Source organism: Herpailurus yagouaroundi, unplaced genomic scaffold (genome assembly GCF_014898765.1).
Source record: "Herpailurus yagouaroundi ecotype Mexico unplaced genomic scaffold, PumYag 142, whole genome shotgun sequence".
NCBI lineage: Eukaryota > Metazoa > Chordata > Mammalia > Carnivora > Felidae > Herpailurus > Herpailurus yagouaroundi.
The window spans coordinates 20,686,652-20,712,785 of record NW_024412397.1 but is presented as its reverse complement, the minus strand read 5'-3'; positions in this window follow the sequence as shown (position 1 = coordinate 20,712,785).

Genomic DNA, 26,134 nt, shown 5'->3' with positions numbered 1-26,134 from the left:
ACTACCCGGATTCACTGGTAGCAAGCAAAATAGTAGTAGTAACTGCTGTAGAAGCAAGTGATCACCTAAAGAGAACAACATCAAAGAATGAACTGTAGTTGGCTTATTTGTGGCCAAGAGGAAAGATCCCATTGAAAGGAAAGGGAAAGGGAAGAGCAAATAAACATAAAATTTCATATTATCAACGAAGGTAAGCAAGTAATGCCACCTTCATGCTTTACAGGTCTGTATTCCAAGACAATAACAAAATACAGAAATTAATCAGGAGAGTTGTGTACTATTATTAAAAAATGTACATGTGTGCACACATCAAAGATGTTGACACTAACTGTAAGACAACTCAGGCAGAGGAAATCGAGCCTAAAGAAGCCAGCAAAATCTAGTCCTCTGATTAGCTGAAAGTAGATGTCAGCCTCTTGGGAATTACATGCAGATACACAATAACACCCAGCCTACCCGGAGATAAACATTGGAAAATGTTCTGCCCTGGGTGGCAAAGCCTTTGGGAAGATGAAGGCCACAGCACCTTCCCGAGACAAAAAGTCCTAGGAAACATCAGGCCAGAACTATTTTCACGAGGAAGAAATTCCTGACTCTGTGGGATAAAGTTGCCAAAGCTACAACATCTCCTATCATTTCCTCTGCACAGGCTTGGCCACCCATGTATGGAGGCACCAAATGCTAACCTCTGAAGAAGCATGCATAATTTGTTGGAGTCTATGTGTAAATCTGTAAACCACATCGGTTATAATTAACATAAAATCTCCTCCATTCTCAAATTTAGAGTAACTTCTCTCATGCCTCAACTGGAGACAACAGAATAAGGATCAGGCTATTGAGTGACTGTCAGAACTCAGTGTCTGAGGTTTCCGGACTCCACATTCACGCAGACACACAGCACAAACTTAACGTGGGAGCAAAGCACACGGTACACATTCACATGCAAAGGCTGTTCCTGCAGAACCTGAACTTCCCACAGGATGATCGACACTGCCCTTCATTTGGATGACACGGACTGTTCTCTCATCAATCTCTGGTAAAAGACTAAGTAGTGCAGAGAGCAACTTACACTTTAAATGAAGCTAATGGAATCAAAACAGACATATTAGCGGCTACTATCTCCAGGGAAGAAAATTCTTACCCATGTATTATGTGCTAATTTTGGAACCAATGGATACCCACTGAGACATTCAGTTCATCAGATCTATTCTGCACTGACACTCTGAATTGTGCAATTTCTTCATTGATGCTGCTTTCATGGTTCCGTCATCATTACAATGCACTTGGGAGAGAGACTAGGGAAACGGGATGGAAGCTCTGCTCCAACGCACATATGGTTGGATACATCAAAAGCAGGGAGGGATGCAAGGTTGAAATTAACTCAGTTCAGACTAAAACATCATTTCTATTGGAACCGAAGCAAGATGCATGAGCTACAGTTCCTGAAGCATTTTGTTGCTTCTTTTCAATCTGGGAGAAAATATTAATGATATTCCAAATATTTACGGAACTCTGGATAGTGTAACAGTTTGCAAAAATGTTGGTTTAAACCCATAGGTAGGTATGGGGAGAAAAAAAGACTGGAAGGAAGGGAATTCACTAAAATGGTAAGATTTGTTTACTTCGTGTGATGAAAATATTGACTTTTCTATTTTTCTTTATTCAAAGTTTTTCTAATATGTTTAGGTATTCTTATGTCGTGAAGAAAATATGTAATAAATTACATGATATTACATGCACTAATCTAATTTCTTTTGGCATATTTGGAGAAAAAAGAAAGAAAGAGAGCAAATTAGCTCATTTCTTGATGTGACAAATGGATGTCTGGGAACTAGGTTTTTTAAATGGTTTTAATAAATAAGAGTAGGCAAAATAATAACATTTTTCTGGCATTTAAGTTTAATATAAATGAGTAAAAAAGGCACAGTCTTACCTTGATGAAATACATCTGCCAAAAATCATTCATTTTTATTTCTCATATGGATAAATAATGTTATTCTCCCAACTCCCTCTATTAATTCTACTTTTATTTCCTTCCTGCCATTTTACCTCCTTTTTTTCTGTCTCCCTATCTCTCCCTTTATTTATTATCATATCAAACAACAAGTGCAATTGCTCAAATACATAAAATAAAGGCATTTGTCTTTTGAGTTAAGAGACCTACCATTTTGTACTTTTATTTTCCATCGTGCTTCCTACTCAGAAATTACATATGTGTGAATTGTTCTATATTGGTCATTAAGATGAGGTAGATATTGTTCTAATTTAAGAAATAGGTAGTAACTAGGACATATTTGCAATTAATGAGAATTTTTTTGATATGTCTATATTACAACTCAACATTTAAAAACACATTTCTCAGCACGTATACGCTAAAAAATGTGTATTTTAGGCTGTGATAAGTACTATAAGTACAGAAATTGCTTGTGCCTAAAACAATTTGTACTTTTGCATTTGCAATCTTCTTGGACTATTATAAACAAACGCACATTGTGTAGAGCACATTTAAATGCATTATTTCCGTGCTTAAAAATGTACTCTTTAAAAAAGAGCATTAAAAGAAATGTTAATGTCGCCATTTACTAATTTCACACAGGCGAAGGGTGAACCAGTTGAAGGTCGGGAATTCAAATAAAATATCCTGTGTTGACAAGATATGTGATCCCGTGTTTTCAGTACAGCAGTGAATCAATTAGGCTCTGCCTGATACTCCATAAGACAAGTACTATGAGACCAAGAAGACATTCTGCTATAGATGGCATTGTACGCTTCCAAGTCTGAGAAATCTGTGTGCAAGTTCTACCGTTTATTTCTATGGTCTTGGGGATGTTTTCATTTACTCTGAGACTTAGTTTCCTCATCTGTTAAGTGGGTATCCCCCCAAAATACTACCAATCTCATAGGGCTTTGGTAAAAGAAACAATTCACATGAAACATTTCACATAATGACTCTCCTATGCAAGTGCTCAACTAAGGGCATCTGGCCGTGGTGTTGACTTTGGCTCAGCCCCACTCATTTATCCCACAAAGCAGAGCCCGGCTGTCTCCAGTCCAGAACCTGTTTAGTGGCTTATCCACAATACCAGTTTCCTTGATTTTCTGAGATGGTTCCAGTCTAGCAGCATGCATCAATATAGCTCTCACTGTATGCACAGTGTCATGACAGGCAGAGCCCCTGAAGGAAAGAAATGGACTGGGGTGAAAAATAAATACAGCAAAGCCTTTAAAATTAAGAATGTTGGGGCACCTGGGTGGCTCGGTTGATTAAGCGTCCAGCTTTGGCTCAGGTCATGAACTCCTGGTCTGTGAGTTTGAGCCCTGCATTGGGCTCTGTGCTAACAGCTCAGAGCCTGAAGCCTGCTTTAGATTTTGTGTCTCCCTCTCTCTCTGTCCCTCCCCAGCTTGCACTCTGTTTCTCTCTCTCTTTCAAAATATAAATAAACTTAAAAAAAATTTAAACTAGTAATCTTAATGCTAAAATTCTTCCAGTACACACTGGGCTTCTAATTCTTACCCCTCTATTTCTTACCTTGTCTGCAAATTCCCAATTTGGCCTTTTCCATGGGAAATATTTAATCAGCTTACATGAAAGTTCAATTCAAAAAACAAACAAACAAACAAACAAACAACACACACAATCTGCCAGACATTGAAAATTAGTAAAATACTATTCAGAATGTTCAATTTTAACTCCCTAAAAATAGCACAACTTGACCACATTATTATTACCTGGATTTGCCCTTAGCCCAACTGGTTTCTTCCTCTCCTGCAGAGGTAGCACCCTAGAGGTATGAAACCAGTCCTATATTTAGTAGGGTGTATTTAGTAGGGTGAAGAAAGAGCCAAACCCCAAGACACACGGAGGGGGCTGCCAGCAGACCCTTCTGCATAGCCGTGGGGCTGCTGTGCTCTCTGAGAGCCATCTCTGGTGGGAGATGTTTTCGTGAGCCTGGGTGCATGCTTCAGGACCCTGCTCAGTACCCATCCCAAGGCGAGGATCGTGGCTTATTCCTACCAGTGACCCAGGGATGGAGGCCCGTGTTGAGTCCCCTCTGGGGTTACTTTCAAAACTCCCTTACCTTGACACAGAGACTACCCTTCTGGATGTCTCTGTGGCACCTCTTCCCCAATTTCTGGGATGCTGGTACCCACCAGTTGACTTTCCTCGGCTGTCGCCCACTTCTCGCCATTCTACTCTGTGCACACCAAACTGCCCCAAGCATCACCTGAATCTGCGGGTCACCTCAATCACCATATCCCCACCCCCAACAGTGTGTCCCTTCCCTGTGTCTCAGAACCCCTTGGCCTCTTCCCGGCGCCTACTGGCTTCTGGCTCCTTCCCTGACACAGAGGATCCAAGAACGCGCTCGCAGTTACGGTTTTTGAGTCTGGAAGCATCGCGGTTGGGACACAGGTAGAAGTCTGATGGCTTTCATTGTAAAGACTTCAAATTATATGGATTTTTTTCCCCTCCATTAATTTAGTTCTGAATCCGTAAAAGCCATCTGGGATTCTTTAAAAGTTTTCTCAATCAGTGTTTGTTGTTTGAAAAATACTTCGACTTGCCTTATTGCTGGCTGTTGAGAGAATTGATGCCCTGCTCTTTGTTCCACTGTGCACCACCTCAGAAGCACTTCTCTGCGTATTAATGCACTGAGAGCGGCATTTTTAACAGATGAGAGGATTGGGAAAGTAGCCCCGAAACAGACCCAAATCAAACAGAAAAAGGATAATATTAAGCCTGCTAGAGATGGAGGTCCTGAGAAATGTTCGTATTCCTTCAATACGAATTATATTTGTATATATGACCAGGAAATATATATGTGCATATATCTGCCAGGAACTGTAAGCCAGCCGCCTCTACCTTCCTATAAGAAAGGGAGCTGGAGCCTCAGCAGGGGTAAATGAGCTTCCTGCAGGTTTAAGAAGCTGTTTCCTGATCCAAACCGGGGTGCTTGAACAGTTCCGATAATGAAATGAAATGAATTTTCGACTGCTATAGAAACGCTGTTCAACCAACCCAGACAAGCATCGCCACTGGTGCTGACACACAAAAAAACGCATTTATCACAGATACTCCATCTCTTAAAAGTGTTCTTCCGTTTTATTTTAAGCAACTCACTCTCCGACTGGGTCCTTTGCAAAGTTATCCATCAGAACACCAGAAAGAGCGCCTTACCTGCCCGGAACATTTCCTCAAAGTGATCGCAACAAATGTATTTTAAAGCTGGCCACCAGTCCTTAGAGGACGCAGGAGCCCGGCTGAGCCAGCCCCAGCGAGCTGCCACCTGTATACACAAACAGAGGCACTCCCAGGTCCAAACTATTTTAGGAATGTCCCGATTAGAAAGATTTATTTACTTATGCACTCACATTTGTGGTTCTTTCCAAGTCCCTGAGATTGGAACACATTAAAGGTCTGCCACTAAAAATGACCATAAGAAAGCCAAACATCAAACTGAGAAAAATATTTGCAATAAGTGACAGACAAAGGTTTGTTATTTTTTTTTACAGAAATAGACCCCACCAACCCAGTAAGAAACAAATAAAACCTTCCATTCTCCTCCCCACCGAACTACAGAAAGGGCAGGACCAGTCAGTTTGTGAAAGAAAATATATAATTGGCCAATCAGCACATGAAAAAAATTTTAAATCTCCAGTAATCCGAGAAATGTTTTCTAAAAATTAAAGAGGTATCAACTTTTATTTTTTCAATGAAATGAAATGGAATATTTAGCCTTGTAGATTTAAGAATAGTAAATCTTCTTTAACACTGCACATGGAAGTATGAATTTTGTTTTCTTGGTTTAGAAGTCAGTTTATTTAGACTATATGTTGATTGATCCAACTGGTGAAGAACAGTAAATAATATGATAAAATGTTCACTTTATTATGTTAATTATTCCAGGCTCTTAAAAACATATAACGTATTTGCTCCTAAAATATACAGTGTTAATAAATTTATAAGAGAAAGACTAAAAAAAATAATAGATCAAAACACTGGTCATGTAAAAATTGTAGACTTTTGGGTCTCTTCATTTTCCCTTTTTGCTTTCCTATATTTCTAAACCTTCTAAAATGATAATTATTTTTAATATTTCCGAGAAAAAAATTATAAAACATGGCATACATGTGTTTAGAAATATACTTACCTACCAGAGTTTTCTTGCTAAGAAGTTGAATATCTAGTTCTTTGGACAGTTTACAACCCTTGTGTATTTAAACAGTGCATAGGCAAGAAAGATTTCTGGCAACAGAAAGTTACATCTATGTGTATAAGTTATGGAGAATGAGAGCCACATGTGGCCTATCAGCCTCATTACTCTGTAATTATATGTAACGTTGTAAATCCTAGCTTTCAGTTTTCCCCTGGTTTGTGTTTTGTTTAAAAAAGAAATCACTAACACATCTCAATATACAAGACACTGTCAGTCTACCTTTTTAGAAAATAAACTGAATTTCGAAACGTGGCTTTTGTTTTAATTTTGTGGCCCTGGTTGAACTTCCCTGCAGGGCCCAAGTGTAGAATTCCAAGCGAGGGCTTTGCTTGTCCTCGAATTGTACAGAAAGCTTCGATCTACAGTGCACTGTGTAACTCCAGGATTGAGGAGTGCAGCTGGCCCAGGGGAGAGGTCCCAGCATGATGCATCCTAACGAATGCAGAAAACTCCTGTGCGTATGAGGGTGGACTCAGGGAGGGCCTGCAGTGTTTCCAGAAGGTCCGATTTGACCTTCATTTAACCAAACCTTATTACCTACACACGTGACCGCTGCAGCAGCTCTGAGGACCCGCAAACAGTACACTGTCGATCTTGGGGAAAGTAATTTTTGCCATGCATCTTGACTGCAATGAAGTTCTGTATCACTTTGCAACTAAAATAAAATAACCATAGTGCTCACCCAAGAGACTACCTAACCTAGTTTTGGTATCAATGCAAATCTTTGATTTTCATTATGTTAATATGGTGGCCATTCAGTTTTGTGTACATTTCGTGTGTGGGTGTGTGTGTGTGTGTGTGTGTGTACGTGCGTGCGTGCACACGCATATGTATGTGGTTGAATATTTTATGACATTATTTTTGTTAATTCTTTGAGCAGTCTCTGAATTGATAACTATCCCATTACATTAAAAGAGGAAACTGAGTCTTAAAAGGGGTTAAATAATTGTACACTACCACAAAGCTAGTAGAGATTAAGTGTACAAGCCTCAGAGACCTACAAAATCCTAATCCCAAATCCACCATTGACTAGCCACCTGACATTAAGAACACCTAATCTCTCTCTTTCCCTTCATGAACTTTTCTCCAAAAAGCTACCTGAACTCTCCATATGGTAAGGGCTTACAAGAGACAAAGATGAACACTGTAGGACCTCTTAGGTTCTCAGTCCAGAACTAGACAATTGTCACTTCTGCTACATTCTATTAGTCAAAGCAAGTTACAAGACCAACCCAGGTTTAAAGAGAATGAAAACAGTCTAGCTCTTGATTGGAGAAGTACATGGACATAGAGGAATGCGAAGGATCAGTGACGGTCATCTTCACCAACAATCCACTATACCTCTTGCTAATTGTCCCTAGATTAGTGTAAGGATAAACATCTCTGTGAGCCCTCCTGTTGGGCATAGACTATGAGAAGCATAGATGAGTACTCTTCAGGCTCCTTCCATGATAGATCTGTACAAGATCTAATAGTGGTTGTGACTCTTTTCTTAATTCTTAAATGTTTATAAAAATGTAATCTCTGCTACTACTTTTGAGGGGGATGAGGCCCACACGTGGGGTGAGGTGAAATAGAGAAGCCAGCCTTCAAATCCATTGAGCTGACAAGCTGGCTCATGAGCAGGGGTTCAGTGTAAGATTAGAGATGGGGCCAGAAACCAGCGAGTAGCCAAGATTGTAAGATTGTGGAGAAAAATGGATTAATGGATGTGGAAGAAGGGTTTTCAGTATTCCCTGGGAGCTTCCAGAAATACTGAGTAAAAACTAGCTTTCGAGCTATCAAATAGGGTAAGGGTTTATCGTGATTCAGATTCTAGAAGAACATTTACCCTTACTGGTTATGGAATTCTGGGAAAAAACATGCCACAGATGTAAAAGTTCCTGACGTAGTGTCTGGCTCAAATTAAGTACTCAAAAAATGGTAAAAGCCAAAAGTGGGTGTGGGAGTTACAGGGTTGAACTGAAACATGGGTCCATTAAAGTCCATACTGTTAACCTTTGTGATAGTGAGTGGTTATGATTACAATAACTTTGGGTGGCTTTGAAGTATTCATGGGTATGAATTCACCATTTTAGTTATTTGAGGTTCACACACTTTACTCATGAAATGACTCCTTTGCAGGGATGCCCACAAGAATGAAAAAGAGGTATAAGAAAAAAGTTACAAAGCCAACTTCCCATTTGCTCCCAGGTGGACAATAAAATTAAGAGGAACACAGAGAAATATTCACACAGTGGGAAGCTGTGTGGCTTGGAACAGCCATGGGTAATTTGTGAGAAGGCCCAGGCCGCAAACTATCTCTCATAATCTTTCTGCAAATTAGATTTAATACTTAGTGACCAGCAATCTTTGAACATGTAAGTAACCCCAAGCAGTTTCATTTGTATCTTAATATAAATCAATTTAGCCTAACTGCTTGTTGATGGATTGAGAATTTTCAGTTAAAGAGAAATTGTAAAAGATGGGATCCAGACCTGGATGTGAGGGGACTTTGACCAGTCTGAGGCTGTGGAGGCCAAGCAGGAGATAGTTGAGGGATTCAGACCCGAGAGGGTGCCATAAGGACCACGTCTAACCCATATACGTCTAGCCCATATATTGATTAAGTGGATTTCCCAAGTTTATTAGTTTCATAGAAAATTACTGGATAACAGGTCTATCTTTTCCCAGACTCTTCAGAAGTTCCCTACCTTCACTCCTAGGGTCTTTCCTTGCACTCTTGGGAATACAAATCAAGTTCATTCATCACTGAACTGATATATATATATATATATATATATATATATATATATATCTCAGTTATATATATATATGATGGGTGTTCTTAACTGGATGTCAGTTATATTTCAATAAAAATAACTTAAGGGGGCACCTGGGTGGCCCAGTCGGTTGATCTCAGGGTCACGAGTTCAAGCCCTGTGTTGGGCTCTGTGCTGGGTACTTAAAAAAATAATAACAACTTAAGGAAAAGTCAGCTTTTGACATTCAAAGTGCGATTTTTCTGAGTCTCCATTAAAAAATAGTTTTGAGGGTGAAATAGGTGATAGGTATTAAGGGTACTCTTTTCATGATGAGCACTGAGTAATGTATAGAATTGTTGAATCGCTGTATTGTATGCCTGGAACTAATATCACATTGTATGTTAATTTTACTGAAACTTAAATTATTTTTAAAAAGAAAATAGTCTTGAAATGTAGTCTTGGCTTAAGTAGATGATGGTTTTTGTATTCCCCGAGCTCTGAAGGAGGCCTGTTGACCTAAAGAGTGAAGTTCTACTGTAAGGCAGAGGTGGGAGTGATGTGGTGGGTGTGATCAAATGACTTAGGGTACTGGAGAAGGGAAAATAATAGGTAGGCTGACTGGAATCCTGAAAGCAGGGATCTTTGGAAGAGATCTTCAAATTAGGTTTGAAGGATTTCACATAGTGGCCAAAGAAAGTAGTTTGATAGATAAGTCTGAGGAATGTTCTTGGCCCCTAGTGAACTAAGAATTAAACCTGCTTGAGAGAGGCCCAGAAAGTTCCCTGTGCCTGTTATCAAGACTTACAAGGACTTATAAAGATAGTAGGCCAACATGAGTCTGGGTCAGGACAAGAAGCCTTTGTGTGCAAGGATCTGGCAATTGGGAGAAAAGGCAGGAATCAGAAGCTAGAACAATGGGTGCCATCATGATGCTTCAAGAGACCAGATGAAAGTAGGGTACCCAAATAGAAACTAGTCCAAGGTGCAGACCAGATGGTCACCTATATAGATCTGTGAACATCTACAGACACTACGTGACTATGGAAAGGGTGTAGAAATCTAATTACCAAGCATTTACTCAAGAGGCCAAACTATCTAATAATGATGGTCTGATCCTAAAGATGCCAAGACACAGTTAATTGCAGATATAAAGTTAAATTTTTTCTCTTGATAGACATGGAGGGATTTAAGAAAATTATGAAATCGGTTACATAAACCAAAGACTATATCATGTTTGAATTGCAATGAATATAAATTTTTAAACAGCTTTATGGGTCATTTAGATTTTTCACCCTTTCTATAGATGCACAGTGTACCCTCTGCGCAGAGGCCAGATTTCTGGTCGTTTTCAGAGTCACCAGGCAGCAGCTGGGCAGCCCTCATAAATGTTGCAGTTGTAGCAACCCTCAGAAACTCACTTCACTCCCTCTGACTCTAGAACCCTAGGAAGTTTGGGGCAGTTAGCCAGTTCTACATCACCTAGTGGTAGCTCAAGATATAGACTCCCATGTGGCTCCCACGGGGCTTCTAAGCTTCCAATCCTGTGGACATGAGTGAGTCACATAGAAGTGGTGTTGCAGGCACTACAGATGGCTCACTCATTCTTCTTTCTCAATCTCTTTCTGTCATATCTTCCTGTGCTCTGGCGATTAGCATCCTAAAATTTGCTCTCCACCTTTCTTGCAGTTAGACATAGCCTTCTAACATGGTTCTGGACCAGAAAATGCCTTGCGAGCATGCTTAAAGAAAGAGAAACTGAGAAAAATGAAAGACAAAGCCTCCATCAAAGAGAAAAAGTCCTTTGTAGTTGCGTCTTTCCCCCTCATTCCATTGTCCTATCCCCCTTTTCCCTACCCAAACCACAGATGTGATATTTATACCTGCAAGGTCATCCTGTGACCATGAGATGACATTAGTGACAAAGATTACATACTCAGGATGGCAAACAGAAACGTGGAATGACCTGGGTCCTTGCTGGCACTGGACAGCCCTGGACTTTGTGAAACAACAAAAAATCCCTGTAGGTTTTCTTTGCTGTTAAGTTTTCCGTTGTGATAGCCCAGCCTATTCCAGCTAATGAAAAAGGAAGTCCTTGTCATCTGAACACATACACCAATTCATTATTCATTTTGCTCTACTCATACCATTCCCTTTTACTTTCATTCATTAATCCATTTGTTCAACAAATATTTACTTATTATCTGTTACATGGCAGGAACTCTTCCGGATGCTTGGGTGACAGTGATGAACCAGACAAACTCTCTGAACTCCTGAGGATAATATTCCACCTCCTGGAAACTCAGGCTTTGAGTAGACTCTTCCAGCTGAGTCTACAGTTTATTTAAGATGCACGTCTTTGCGAACTCCACTGATTCACAACACATAGGAGAACTTAAGTAGTGGGTCCATTTGGAGTGATTGTCTTATTTCATCAACTAAATTGTAAGCTTCTTCAGGTAAAAGGCTATAATTTGTGCTTCTTTTATGTCTCAGGATTTTGCACTTGATAGTTTTATAATAAAGTCCTTGGATTGTCTAATTTATTGGCCAAAAGGGAGAAATTGTGAATTTTGCCAAAAAAGTATCTTTCCAGCAGACTCTACCTCACTTTCATCCACCACGTGTCCTTCAACACAGTTCAGAAGACAGGATGAGGTCACTTTCATTCGTAGTCACTCTCTGCTGCCCCTCTGGTTTATATATCCTATACAGGTTACGTTTGTTTATGTTGTTCTTGGTTGAAATTTAGTTCATACCACCTTTCATTTTGGTAGAGTCCTGTAAATTTTCTCATGCTTAATGCCATTCCTTTAAGCTATATGTCAGCACAGAGCTTTCTTTGTTCACAAAAATTTCAATAGTGTCTCAACACAAGCAAACACAACTTATGCAGGAAAGTCCATCACTTTTCAGGGAGGTACATGCATGGTTTCCAAAGCACTGTGGCACAATGTAAATGTAGAGAAAAGTTTGTATTAAGAAGATTTTAGTTTCCTAATGCCAAGACAGCTGTAAGCCTGAGTCAGAAAACAAAAAAATATCAAGAGGCATGTGCTTGCTTCGAGCAGGCAAAGTATACTGTTCAACATTGATTGGCTATTAACATATTATCGCTTAACCTCATATTGCAAAGATCCTTCATGTAAATGGTTTGGAAAAATACGTAGGCAATTATTGTTAATACCAAGTAATTTACTGCATGCAGGGATCTCAAAGCCTGTTACAGGGTAGTAAACAGCTTCCTTCCAAGTTCACCATCACGAATGAGAAGCACAGAAAGATTAAGTGGCTTGACAAAGGGCCCACAGCCCATCATAGACATAGTGAGGTTTCCAGAGGCTAGGAGTCAACGGAACCCAAACGGGAAGCACCATGTTCCCCTAAATCCCTTGCATCACAGCAATCCCATCAAATCTGATACTCTCTACTCTCTTTCATTCCACATCACCCATTCATCAGATTCTTCTCTGCAGTCCATTAGCCTTCCAAGAGTTGAGCAAACATAGTCAAGGCATCACAATGGATACATGGATATGATGGGATTTGAATACCTGCATGAGGATAAGGGGCAGAAGAAGGTTGGCAGAAACCAATTTTTCCTCGAGTAACAGACTATTTTAATCAGTTTATAGACATCAGGTGACTAGATGTTGTTGACTTGGGCTCAAATGATTCTTCGTATTCTCTCTTACTCTCCCTGTCAGTAGATTCCTTCTGGAATTAGTCCCAAGTTGCAGAAACAAACATAGTGAACGTAAAAATTAAAAAAAATAATTTTAAATCTACAGAAACAAAGGAAAGAGGTTCCTGTTACCAGTCAGAGAAAATGAAAAACATCCATCAAGACAGGTACATCTGTGGTGAATGTGTGAGGGCTGTAGGCCCTACACTATGGGACGCAGAGTACCTTTTAAGGTTGACAAGACCGACAATTCTGGAAACGGATTTGTGCATACTATTTATTTGAGGAAGAGGGGAAAAAGAGCCATGTGTGAGTTTTTCTACCAGTCTTCACAAAGGGGAATTATTTACTGGGCACTACCTCCTGTTGCCATTGGGAATTATTTCCATATAACAGGAGGTAAGGCACCCTTCATAAGAGTGTCCCAAGTCTCCCGCAGGATAAGCTTGTCTGTTGAACGCTGTGGCCTCACAAGGCTGAGCTTGGAGATCCTCTCATATGATTTCTTCTGACTTTTTTACTTGCCTTTGTGTCAATTCCTTTGCCATGAGGCCACTTGTATAACCTAAATAGAGGAAAGACTTTTGAGCCCTCATAGCTAGCAGATGAGACTACTGTCCATCCTCCCAGTGCTTCATAATGCGTTGACTACTCAGGCCAACCAATATAATCCAATGCAGCTCAACAGAACTCTGTGGTAGGTTCTGAGGGTGAGCAAAGGAATGAGACATAAAATGTCTCACCTCCAGGAACATGCAACCTCCTTCTGCTCTAAATATTCACTGTCCAACATATCTGTACTGTGCATGTGGCATTAAATATATATGGCCTGAGACTGATATAACACTGTATATCAATTACACTTCACTTAAAACAAAAACAAAAACAAAAACAAAACAAAATACATATGTATGGTTTTCAGTTTTATTTAACTTTTCAAAGGAGGCTCGTCTTGCCTCTTCAATTATGTTGCCCATTCTCAAAGACTAGAAAATTTGCCCTTAATGATTTCCAAAGCACCTGGTATAATTCAAGACATATAGTAATTGCTTCTCTATAGACATTTTTTCAAGCAGCCCATAAAAGGGTATTTATTGCATCTTTATAGGAAGGATTGTATTAGGCTCCTGACTCTTCACTCTAAAACTTCATCTTAGGGGTTCCTATCTAAAGAAGCAAATGTGATATCCACAAGAGATCAGTTTTGTAACCATATACCAGACATTGGAAATTACCACTGTATTATAAATTTGGAATTAATTTGGAATTGCATAGAATTTTCTAATAGCCTTTCCATTTTACTAAAATTGTCTGCAATCTTTATACAATTAATGTAACATGGCCAGAGTCAAACAAAACAGAAGTCATAGATATTTTATAACATAAAAATCACCACTGATATATAAAAGGTAATCCGGATCTCCTTTTTCAAAAGAAGTATCATGTTGTATAGGATGTTAATAATTTACCAGGGTGAGAAATAAGGTTAAATAGGAGTCCTTATATCATGAGATGTCTCAGAGCCTTTACTTGATTAGAGTGCATTGTGAATCCTTGTGACAAGCATATTTTCTGTTAACATTTCCCAAATACAAAGAAAAATGGGACTCATGTTCTCAAAATACATGTAGGACTGGGGTTCCAACAAAACAGAAATCGGCTCATCTATGAGGTTTATAAGAGATTGGATCCATCCTTCAAAGAATGTGCAGAACGCGACTCAAGTTCTTTGTCAATGTGAACATCTTTAAAACGTATGTGCAAGTAGAAATTTGCAATAACTTTCAGTTCCACATTGATTAAAAAGTCTTTATTCTTGGGGCGCCTGGGTGGCTCAGTCTGTTAAGTGCTCGACTTCACTCACATCATGATCTCATGGTTCGTTGGTTCGGCCCCGTGTCGGGCTCTGTGCTGACGGCTTGGAGCCTGGAGCCTGCTTCGGATTCTGTGTCTCCTTCTCTCTGTCCGTCACTCACTTACTCTCTCTCTCTCTCTCTCTCTCAAAAGTAAATAAATATTAAAAAGAATTTTTTAGGGGCGCCTGGGTGGCGCAGTCGGTTAAGCGTCCGACTTCAGCCAGGTCACGATCTCGCGGTCCTGGAGTTCGAGCCCCGCGTCAGGCTCTGGGCTGATGGCTCAGAGCCTGGAGCCTGTTTCCGATTCTGTGTCTCCCTCTCTCTCTGCCCCTCCCCCGTTCATGCTCTGTCTCTCTCTGTCCCAAAAATAATAAATAAATGTTGAAAAAAAAATTAAAAAAAAAAGAATTTTTCAAATCCTTAATCTTATTACAAATTGGTACATGACTTTGCTTTTCTCTAAACACAAACCATCACTCTGATCTGACTCTATATAGCAGAGTATGAACAGCACATTTTCTTACCACCTGGGTTTCCAGAGTATTTAGCTATAGCAGCCTGTATCTACCATTCTTACGATAATGATCAAAGATTAGTTACATTAATACACCTGATATGAAAAGAACACATTTAGGCACTAAGGTCTAGGCCTTACATATCACACTCAAACACAGAATGTTTCAGAATAAGTGTTAACAGCAAACAGAAAATCCTGGTGGCCTCCCTAGGGAGAGTTCTTTGTTTTCATGTTTTGTGTTGCTTTTGTTTCCACCTTGATCTTCATCTGCGTAAGTCCCTACTTTTTGTTGAAGAATTAACATCAAAGCAAAATATCTGGCAGGATTCTTGCTTTTAACAAATTTCTTAATGAAACTCAAAAGTCCCTTTTCTTTCTCAAGTTGAAGATTTATGTGCTCACCCGAAGGTACCAGATGCCCCTGAGTGTTAGGATTCTCAACACCACATGCCCTGATCCTTATTATTTTAAAAACTGAATACACCCCCACCTGAAATAACTACAAAGGCTCGCTCCCCATCGTGGTCACCAATCAGATCACACCGGGTCCAACCTACCACTCGTTGATCACACCCTGTGTACACAGGGGAAGGCACACACTGCTGCAGAGTTCTCTAATGACTTCCAGAACTTGACTCTTCACAACATCATGAATCAAGGCGAGCATGTGCTTAGGTTGTAATTGGGAAGTTGCGTCTCTTAATCTTTATTTCTTTTTAATAAGGACTCTGCAGAAAGAAATATATCCAGAGATTTTTGCCACTCAAAGCACGGCCCTCAGACCAGCAGCATCAGTATCTTGTGTGATCTTGTTAGAAATTAAAACCTTAGACTCTGGCCAAACCAACTGAGCTGGAAGCTCCATTTCAACAAGACCCCCAGACGACTTCTGTGCACAGTAAAGTTTGAGAAGCACTGAAAGCTGGTCAGATTTCCCTCTCTAGGCTTGAAACCCATTGTACAACTAATGATGTTTTCCTCTCTTACGGAAATCAAACCTAATCAACAAACTGTAGTATTGTAGAAAGTGACACTAAAAAAATTCGAGAGTTTTCCCAAAGACAAATATTGGATGTTGTAACAAACAAAGTGCATGATTGCAAAGGTCCTTTAGAAGTATTTCTTTTTAAAAATTTTTTTTTCAACGTTTATTTATTTGTGGGACAGAGAGAGATAGAGCATGAATGAGGGAGGGGCAGAGAGAGAGGGAGACACAGAATCGGAAACAGGCTCCAGGCTCTGAGCCATCAGCCCAGAGCCCGACGCGGGGCTCGAACTCACGGACCGCGAGATCGTGACCTGGCTGAAGTCGGACGCTTAACCGATTGCGCCACCCAGGCGCCCCCCTTTAGAAGTATTTCTTATCCAACATTATGCTCACTTACTTTGGGTTGTAGAAGGGCCTATTGACCTTATGTTATATAATGTAATGGGTTTTTGGCTTTCACAAAAGTCAATCATTTCTGCTTTAGGGAGGTAATAAAAAGGGTCAGAAAAACACCTTTATTTAAAGAAGCTTGCTTTGGGGGCGCCTGGGTGGCCCAGTCGGTTAAGCATCCAACTTTGGCTCAGGTCACTGTCTCATGGTTCGTGAGTTCGAGCCCCATATCAGGCTCTATGTGGACAGCTCAGAGTCTGGAGTCTGCTTTGAATTATATGTCTCCCTTTTTCTCTGCCCTCTCTCTCTCTCTCTCTCTCTCACACACACACACACACACACACATACACACACACACACACTCTCTCTCTCTCTCTCTCAAAAATAAATAAGCATTAAAAAAATTTTTAAAGCAGTTTGCTTTCTGTCTACCTCCCCATTCCCATCAAATTGCTTGGATTTTGGGGAAAAGATTATTTTAAGCCAGAGACTTGAATGAGTTTGGATAGTACCTAAGTGGTGTTTAGCCCTCTAGAGATAGAGACTTACAGCAGAGTAGGAAAGCTCTCTGATCTCCATCTCCTGGTGTGACATTTTTGCTTTGCTAATTATTTTTAAAAATCCCCAAATTAGGTTTAGCTCAGAGAAGAGAGTCATCCACTGATTTGAAAAAGTGAAGGGCTAAAGAAAATGAAACACAGCTTTAAAAAAGCTTTCAATTTTTTAACAAACTTCAGATTTTGTATATTCAGTTTTGTTTGACCCCTTTCAAATTAGGCACTTTAGTAAATTAGACACACGTTTATTCCTGTGGTGTTGTCATTGCCAGAAACATATTTTTCTAACTTATCTTTGAAAACTGCCCTCAAAGAAATCTTTTGAGCATCACAGGAAAATGGCATGATTTTGTTCTCATTGGTTATTTTTAGTTTTAAATATTGCTATCCAGTCTGATTTCCCATCTTATTTCCCAAAGTTAACCCCCCGTGGTCTCAAATCATTCTTCTAAATTTGAGAAACCAACTCTAAAATGCATCTTGCCCCATTTGATTTTTAAAACTTTGTGCCTGGCCACACAGAATTTCAAAGCAGTTTGGGCCCACAGCAAAATGAGGACATCAGCAACTGCCTTGGTTTCTCTCTGTGAAGATAGAAAATACTCAGAGGAAGATGCGATACTCAAGCGTCTATAGGAATTCTGGTAGGTTTTTGCAAATTCAGGCTACAGGCATGCCTCATCATGTACTGTCGCCAACAAATTTTGTATAGGTGACTTATGCGGCTGGTAAGCTCTCTTAAGATTTCTCCATCCCTCAGAAACCCTCCCTCCCCACTCCTCTGCCCTAGCTCCCTACAAAGTCAGCCAGGAATGGAGGCCATGAAATGTCACAGAGGGAGGAGCCTACTATGTGAATAAGTGTGTGTGTGTGTGTGTGTGTGTGTGTGTGTGTGTGTGTGTAGAGTCAAGGCCAGGGCAGCAATGGTGATGTGCAGCAATGCAGGGCACCATGTACTAACTAGAGGGCTGGGTTGTTCCAGTGTGTTGTGGAGAGTATAGCCCTGCTCCGGGGATGCCCAGCACCACCTCCCAGTTCCCCAAAGGCGAAAAGCTGGGTGAAGATCAAGTGGGAGATCCTAGTGTTTGGAGTCTGTCAGAGGTTAGAGTCATTCCTGAGATCTCATAGACGACTTGTCCATTCCAAGCATCAGCAGAGACAAAAACTCTTGAGAGTCCTTGGAGTTATCTGTGTATACTTTTCAGGTGTCTGCATGGTCTGGAGGAGAGAGAAGGGACTACCTCCAGGAAGCCTGGAGTCAGACGACCTGGATTCAGATTCTAGCCCTGCCATTTTCAAACCGCATGATCTTACAATTACCACTCATTCTACACAAGGAATGCTGAATATTGTTACTCACCACTTCTCCAACAAATATTTAAGTCTCAGAGGACATAGCAATGAAGAAAATTCCTATCTTTGATAATTTTACTAAAGTGATGACAGTATGCATTCACTAGGATCTTATCTATACCTGGATCTATTAACATACTACACATACATCACACATCTTAATTAATTCTCATAAGAGTTCTATGAAACAGGTATTCATTTTATCTACTTTACATTTGAGGAAATTGGAGCTTAAAAAGTTAAACTACTAAAGTTTACAACACTAGCGAGTATCAGAGATGGAGTTTCAACCAGATTGTTTTTGTTCGCAAAGCCTGAATCCTACTGAAGCACTGGCACCATTCAATAGGTAATAGGGAAAAGCAAGGTTCAAGTAGCTACTGAGCAAGATAAAATCTTGAAAGCCTGTTAAAGCTACAAATACATCCTAAAAGGGTCAGAAATCACCCAAGTGCCTGAGAAGGAAGAAGTGCATCCATATTTAACTGAAGAAGTTATCCTGAAGTTATCCTGAAGAATGAGATGGCAGGGATGGATTGGAAGAGCTTTCTAGATTATATATATATATATATATATAAATATATATATTTTTATATAATGATGATCTTCCCTGCAGGAATTTATAGGAAATTGCTTATACTTTTCTCCACAGAGCTCAAATAATTGCCCCAGCTTTATTCTAATTAGCTTTCTCCCTTGTGAGGAAAGGAATAGGGTACTAATTTTGGTCTCTCATTTGCAAAAAAGGAAAATGACACTTAGTTTAAATAAATTTTCTAAGAACACCAATAAAACAAAACAACAACCACAGGTTTGGATCTGGGACTCCATTTTAGTCCAACTGTCTGTGAACATAATCAGCCTCTTATTTAAGCACAGAACTAAGTATGGCCTGTGTTGTGCCCTTTGCAAAGACATTGCAAAGTCATGCACATCTTTCCTGTTCCTTTTTAGAAATGTAAAGCTTTCTCAGGAGGACTGTGGGGTCATGTTCAATTTTTGAAAATGAGGTGGAAAATTCACTGTTCCACAGTTGCCTCAGTAAAATGAGGATCACAGTATATGGTTGCAAAAGTTTATTTGGGGTTATAGCACTGGTTCATCTCATCTAGAACCTTACTGCAAGTGACTGATGTCTACAAGTATGCAGGGAAGTGACCACACGGTAAGGGTCACTTAGCTTCACTGAGCCATTTGGCCACTCAGCCAAGACAAAAAAAAGTTGTAACAGGAGTGTGAAAATGACCATAGTTTTCATCCATTTTCTTACCACCCAGGATGTGGGCCAGTCTGTCAAAAAAAAAAAAAAATGCATGGGCTGGTGTCCATAAATGATTATTTATGAAGTTGTATGGCAGTCACGGCCGATTGTCTTCTCCACCTTCTTCAGTACAGAAATACTTTATCTGATCATATAGCCACCCAGGGGGAACAAAGAAAGATAAAGACTTGGGGCGCCTGGGTGGCTCAGTCCGTTAAGTATACGACTCTTGACTTTCGCTCAGGTTATGATCTCACAGTTTGTAAGTTTGAGCCCCCCATCAAGCTCTGTGCTGGCACTGTGGAGCCTACTTGGGATTCTCTCTCTCTCTCTCTCTCTCTCTCTCTCTCTCTCTCTCAAAAATAAATAAACATTAAAAAATTGTTTAAAAAAAATACAAAGACTCTATTTCCCAGCCTCTCTTGCAATCAGTTGAGTCAGGCAGCTAAGTTCTGGCCAATATGATAGAGGCAGAAACTGAATGTTCACCTTCCAGGGAGCATCCTTAAATGTAGGAAGCAGATCCCCTTCTATCCTTGCCTCTCTTTGCCTTCCTGATGGCTGGCATGTGAGCATCATAGCCAGAGCTCCAGCAGCCACTTTAAGCCATAAGAATCACTGCAGTATAAAAGCCACAGATAGAACAAGATAGAAGATAACTTGATACTATGTCCTGCCCTACCAGCCCGGGACCTCATGACTTCTTTCAGTCATATTACTTCTTCTATTACTCATGGCTGAACATTGCAGAAGCTGGAACAATGTCTTGGGCACTACAGTGTACTTCTCAAGCAGGCATAATAAAATGTCTTTCTCCTGGTTTCTCTAAAGAGTTGCTACTGTAGTCATTATTAGCTAGACCGCTTAACTGGCAATTAATCAAGAACTATCTTTTGAAATTTTCTGTTGTTGTCATTGTTTTAAACTCATATTTAAAGCATTGATTACAATTCAACTTGTGTACTCCATGTATTAAACCTGTTTTTTTTTTCTCAACTAAATTGAAAGCTGCCTCATTGCTGAGTTTCACTCATGAATTCAAGATATTCAAGTCTCAGTGATAACTTGGGGATACATTTACCATCTGTGTTAAAATTTGAAATACACTTTTTGTTTTCAGAGATGGTCTGTATATAGAGTGTTACTGCAAAGCAAGGTAGCATGGGGTTTAAGAAATTGTTTTAAATCCCAGACATATTAGTAGGTGAGTAACTTAGCCTCACTGTGCCTCAGTTTACTTGTCTAGAAGATGAAAATAATAGCTGACAATAACATAGATAAAAAATAATCATATAAAATATGATCTGAGGAAGTGGGTGCTACAGTTAGTCTCGTTTACAGGAAAGAAACTAAGATTCAGAGAAAGCAAACTGCTTAAGGTCACAGAAGTAAGCCAGGAGTGGCAGCAAGAGTCCCAACCTGGCATCCTGTTCTTTTCAGCAAGTACTGCTTCCATGAAGATGCTGCAATAGCAACACTGATGTTTCTGCCCCAAACCAACTCTTCTGGAATTTTCCGTACATGCCTATTACTTCTATTATTCATTTTTCACTGCCTTGCAATTTCATTCTGGGGGAAGAATTCCATATAACGTACCTTTGTCACCCAAGCCCCTTTCAAACAGTCAAGCAACAGTTTTGTTATTGATGATGTCCTTGTGTTGGAGAGCATTGCAAACTATGGATAACAAAAGGAGGCGTCAATTGTAGTGGTATTTTCTACCACATCCAGGCCTTCTTATAAAAACAAGAATATGGCACAAGTAACACGTTGACCAATGTAATTTGTCATGGACATTCTAAATATTAAAACAGTTAGTCACATAATCATTAAGACATTGATATTTTATTCATTATTTCTGCTCCAGTTTTAACAAGTAGAGGTTCATTTTATATGTTAAATGAATTATGTTTCCCTTGTCTAGATTGGAAGGAAAATTTTTTAAGGGAATGATCAAGAAATAAATTCCCAATCTGAGCCACAGAAGATTTATCTAAAAATTACCTTGGGACTCCTTACATATCATATTTTAGTGACCTCAACGAGTAGTATGTAACTATTTATTAATCACTATTTAAATGGCAAAAGTATAGTCTCAGCTTCTAGCAAAATCAGTTTGAGTAGAAAGAAAATCAATATTTAATAATATGATTGTTAGGGTCTATCAGTGACTACTAAAAGTGTGTACAATTTTGGAAGCAAAATAGTCAATGTGAAAAATTTAAATTAGAGAAAAATGAATTAGTAACAGGTAATTTATATTTATAAAACAGCCTTCACTATTCAAAGGCCTATCATAGATTCACTCTATAAAAATATGCACTTTAAGGGCCTATTTACAGATGCAAACTTTCTACAAGATGGAAATTGCATTCAGGTTAGTTCCTTTTTTAACCAGAGACCAGAAGAGAATAATCACAACAGGCTCTTGCAGTTACATAGCATTTTATAGTTTATAAATGACTTTGGCCTCTATTATTTTATTTAATTCTCAAATGAATTCCAAAGTAGTAGTATTATTATCCATCCCCATTTTACAAAATAAAAAAAACCAAGGATCAGAGAAGTAAAGTCTCCTTTCCAAGCTTCCATAAACAGTGAGTGGCTGGCCTATTTATTCTGGGTCCAAATCTAATGGTCTCCCTAATAAAATATGCTTCATAATCCTAGCATAGACCAACTTTCAAGTCCAACATCTGATTTTCCTTTCCAAGAAAGTTCAAGTGAGGAATACCATAATTGGTACATTGTACGAATATTTTAAGATACAACCCATTTGTCTCCAGTCTACCAAAAAATAAATAAATAAATAAAAGAATGCACATCCACCAACTCTACTCTGGAGGCATGTATATCCCTTATGGGTAGGCACAAGTCTACCTTTACCTCAGGAGGGACAAGGAGAAATAATCTGAGTTTATCTGGAAAATACAGAGTCAAAGACCTTGGTATTTTGCACCAATCAAAAGAACAATCCAGAATGGGCAAGTTCTCCCTTCCGCAGACACTGGGGTGCACATTCCCTTTCATCAACACTCCCACTAGTCTCCTCTCTAAAATTAAATCCTGAGTGTGCAGCCTGTGGACATCTAGTGACTGGGCAGGCACATGGGGAGCTGTCCCAGATGATCTGGGCCCAGGTGCAGAATAAACTAATACTTTTCCTAATGTGTTCTCCTTTTTAATAATAATAAAAAGTTACAATTACTTTTTGAATAATTTTTTCCCCATTTGGATAAGTGCAGTTCATGAACGTGGATCTCCCTGGTCCAAAGCACACCATTCACGACTGTTAATGACCGACCCCCATAGTTTAGTAATCACAAACTAATCTCACCTTGGTGGATGAATATTGACAATCATCTCACTTATAAAGACTATTTACTATCAGTTTTTCAAATTAGCAGTTGATTGGTATTAAGCATAACTTCTTTTAAGGGGCAGTGTCTTTGTATATAACTAATTAAACTAGGGAACTCATCTGTTCAAAAATTGCAAGAATTAGAATTGTGAAAAAATAACACTTTTTGCCTCAAAATTGCTATACTCATACGAACAAAGTTTCTATATAATGTGATGAAATAATTATTGTAATTAGCATCTTAATTTGAATTTAGATGCAATTTGTTTTTTTTTCTTTTTAGAAATCTAAATTAATTCCCTGGGAAACTGATGAGAATTTTTCAAAGTAGAAATAAATGCCTATAATAAATCAAGAGATAAGGGAACAGGCAGAGATTATTCTGCAATTAAAGTTTACTAAATTAATTCCACTTAAACTCCTTGGAGTTTAATGTGAAAGAACTCGGAAGGATGTATCTTCTAGGATTAAAAATTCACAGACTGAAAATTTAAAGGCAAAGAAGGGAAAAGAACCACATAATCAATATTTCCCTAAACACTAATCAGAAAATAAATGTTAATATTCCTCTCACAGTTTGATATTAAAAATATAAATAAAAGACACCAAACTTGAGTAAATTAAATGGAAACATGGACAGGTGATTGGAAGTTGAATGTGAATATTTGTTTTACCCAAATGAATGTAAATTTCATTAGTTGATAATTAAAAGGAAATTATACAGACATTACAATTACTGGCAATGGCATAAATTATGAAGCTGTATGGCAAAACAATTTAGGAACCCACATTGCTGTTACTATTGTCAAACTGGTTACCAGAGAAACCTAGAATAAATAATATATTCTGTGACTATGGAAATGAGGCCTTGATGTGTTGCTAGGCTGTTAAAGCTAATGTCATTGTATAAAACAATAATGTTAAACATTATTAGTTTTTTAATTATGTCAGTTAATTAGAATTGTTCCTGTTAATTGCCTATGATTCATCTCCAGATGAAAAATGTTCAAGTAAGAGCTTTGGCTTTTTCTCTCCTAACACACCATCTAAAACATGGCCTGAGTTTCGTACGCTGGGTTTTACAAATACCATTAGCCTGGGCAACAACAGTAATTATGGTCAAAGTCACCTCTGATAAAGGTACTTTAATAAAAATATATTATTAAGGCAGGTACTCAACAATAAAGAGCCATCATTTTATTGCTATGGACAAATGTTGGTTTTATGTCTGAGATTTTCACCAGCAAATTAAAAGCAAATGTAATAAGGATAAATTAAAGACTTTCTGACATTTGTCTAGCCTACAAATACCAAAATGTTGAACTTCTATGAATCCTCAACTTCTTCCCTTATTTTTCATGACTTCAGGAAATATTTATATTTTCCTAATTTTACTCATCCAATATTCATTGAGCACTTTAGTGTATGATAAAGACCACAATCGGATATCCAACTGTGAAAATGTTCTGAGCCTGCCCTTGTGGAGCTTAGAGTTTAAGGCCACAAAGGCATCAATATACCCTTTGCAATTGTAGAGACCATCAAAACTTTTCAGTCATATCATAGAATCATGACCAGAATATCAACAAACTAACTCTGACCTCCTCAGGTTTCCTCTTATGGAATAAGAACAGGAAACTTCTTCATGAAGTTTCGTCCATTACTGCATTCTTAGTGCCTAAACAATGGTTCATGATAGATAGGTGTTCACTTAATATTTGTTGAATGGGTGAATTATCCATTGCTGAACATGAAAGCAATACAAAATAAGCATCTCAAGACAGATTTTGTTCCCTGATTTTAAATGTTCTCAGATTTAAATTTTTCTCAGTATTACACTAAGAGAATTTGTTAGTGTTCTCAATATCACACTTTTGGAGAGTTTACACCAAAAAAAATTTTTTTTTAAATAGGTTAATTAATTTTTCAGTGACCATAGTTTAGAATTAGGTGCAAGAAAACGTTACAGAATTTGTGTTTGTGTTTTGATGAGAAGTCCATGCTTTTAAAACATCTAAAGTTTTTAGTGTGAGAAGAGATTTCAGAAAGCAATTTTCCACACTGCAATGACACGGCATCCGTGATATGATTGCTCCCTCTTCCTGCAATATGTAGTAGCAAGGGAGACTCATTTCATCAATGAGCAGAATAATCAGGACAGGCCTTTCTACTCCACCAGCCACCTGCAAGGTACACCCGTCAAGGAGCTTCCAAAAGTGTTCACCACGCATCTGTGGGGTAGCTTGATTTATGGAAGACCCTGGTTCACCAATCCTCGCCTAGTTTTGAACAAAGCTAGTGTCCCAGCTGTTACATTTCTATTGGGCTTTAATGAGAAGAAGAATCTTCTGTTCCTAATCCACTTACTTGAATTGGTTACAGTGATTTCAATTCAGTGGCAGGAGGGTCTGACTAGGACAATGAAAAGATGCTGTAACACCTGCAAGTTTCTGGAAACCATCACATGTCATGTGCTTTATCTGGAATCTGAACTGATGGGTAGGGATGGATTCTTGCGGAAACCCACTAATCCTGCATCACAAAGGAAGCATTAGGATGGTTTGTTTAAGGATAAAGAAAGGACTAGATGATATTAACACACAGAATACTGGACCCTATACACATTTGTACCTTTCTAGACAACTTTCCAGTTCGTTTCACATGCTATTCTGTAGTCAGGCTGCCAAACAGACTTTCTGTCCCTCCAAAGATGGCCTCGTTCCTTAAAGTTTCAGTTTTCGTAATTTGGCTGATTGGAGAACTTGGCTGAGCAAAGCATCATCAGAGATGATTTCTCTTGTTGTGAATTCAAAAGGCTGTAGCACACTGCACAAATGATCCATTAGCGTCCATTGTCTAGAGTTCAGGAAAATACCTTCTGCAGCATTGTGCACTAATGTGTGTGGCTTTTTTCTTTCTCTTTCTTCTCCTTTGATGGGAAAGCACGCCGCCCGACATATACAATGGCCAGCTTTTCAACACGGGAACACTTTATTATGATTAACTAAAGTTGTGGGAAAACTGTCACACTTCAAAAATGCTCAGAGAATTCTGGCAATGGCAAGAACAAGCTCCAAAAAGACTGGAAAAAACTGCAGTGTTTCTAAGTTTATTGGGATAACATAAATCAGATAAAATCACAAGAGAAAAGAGAACCAACTAAGAATTTGGTGTGCATGGTAACTTATTTCCAGGTAGGTGAGATAG